This window comes from Drosophila elegans, unplaced genomic scaffold, assembly GCF_018152505.1.
Source record: "Drosophila elegans isolate 14027-0461.03 unplaced genomic scaffold, ASM1815250v1 contig_635, whole genome shotgun sequence".
NCBI classification, from domain to species: domain Eukaryota; kingdom Metazoa; phylum Arthropoda; class Insecta; order Diptera; family Drosophilidae; genus Drosophila; species Drosophila elegans.
The window spans coordinates 15,381-16,918 of record NW_024546002.1 but is presented as its reverse complement, the minus strand read 5'-3'; positions in this window follow the sequence as shown (position 1 = coordinate 16,918).

Genomic DNA, 1,538 nt, shown 5'->3' with positions numbered 1-1,538 from the left:
CCATCGAAACCAATCCCTTTCATCGTCGCAATTTTCGCTAAATTTTATACAAGTTATTTTTGCAATTAAATCTGCCGTTCCTACTGTAGTCACACAAGTTTCGCGTTTCGTATATTAATACAAAATAGTATTAAATTTTCAGACGTGACGATCTGCGCTAAAAATCGAAGTTACACATCTTAAAAATGCAAAACGAAATCAAAAAAATCAACGCAATTTGAAATTGAAACCAAAGATTTAAGGTCCTTACCAAATCACAAAGATAAAGTCGAATAATTCATATCAGTTTATAAACTAGGCAATTCCGACGGTGCTGCTAAATCTTCAAGTTGTGCAGAGTATGTATATAAAGCCGTGGCTACCAACAACAATATTTCATACGATTTCGACAACTAAGTATTCGAGACGAATACTTACGCAGGATATCCGAATGTTGAAATGTGTGTGTATACGCACTCCATTTGCAACAGGTCTATATCAGCAGCTGCAAAGAATAGAAGATTTAAAGGAATTGCAAGTTCAAAGAGAGATCAAGAAGTCATAAGAGAAAATAAGTTGAACGTGACAGGCCAAGGAGGGCGGTTCTAAGACGAGTCTAACGACGACGGCGACTTAAATTTCAATTAACTTCAATCCCTAGAAAATCTTGCAAACAACGCAACTCTTATCATTTTTACTAAATTGTAAGTGATCAAATAAGTAAAACGAAAACTAAATCCCACATATATAGAGCTAAGTCCATGAAGCCAACGTAGACAGCTTTTTTAATACACTGGAGTCTGTACTCGTCTCCCCTCAAACTACAAATACATAATACTACTAAAAGAAGACAAATCTACAAGTCGAACAGCTCGTCTTCGAAAAGCGACGCTTACGTCGCGAGTGTCAATTTAACAGATCGCCATCTGCTGGGCAAAGCTTAAGACATGCCTCACGTCAACTTTCTAAAGCTTTACAGCAAGTAGAAGCATAAGTTTAGCGCCGCTACATAGAGCAATTGTCAACATCTAGTACAAAACACTCACTATGGAGAGTTCACACAACTCTGCTCACCGAAAGAAACTGTGATTCCTATTAGAAATCTTACAGCCAGCTGGGCGCGCAGCGATGCAGACAGAGCCAGCACGTTTGCCCACCACCTTAAAAAAAAGTCTTCCAACCAAATCCTGTGTAGTGTGCATGCATACAGAGTACACACTGTACCATCGGCAATAATGTTACCCATATTTGCTTCAAGTGCAGACGTAATTTGACTACACACGCCATCAGCGAGTGATAAGTCACACCAGCTTATTCCCACATTTGGCGACTGCAACAATTATATCCATGTATGCACATATTTCTTCTCTCTCTCTCTGTGAGCGCCGCTCGTGGAGATAAATAAGGCGGTTGCGGCGCTGTCGGTCAAGCGGGCAGAAGACAGAACTAAGCTAAGCTAAGAACAGAGGCCGAGGCACTCGACAAATGACATCGAAACGATAAACAGAATAAAGAACTAATTTCAATAAAATATAAAAAGTAACGCCAGCCAACATCGT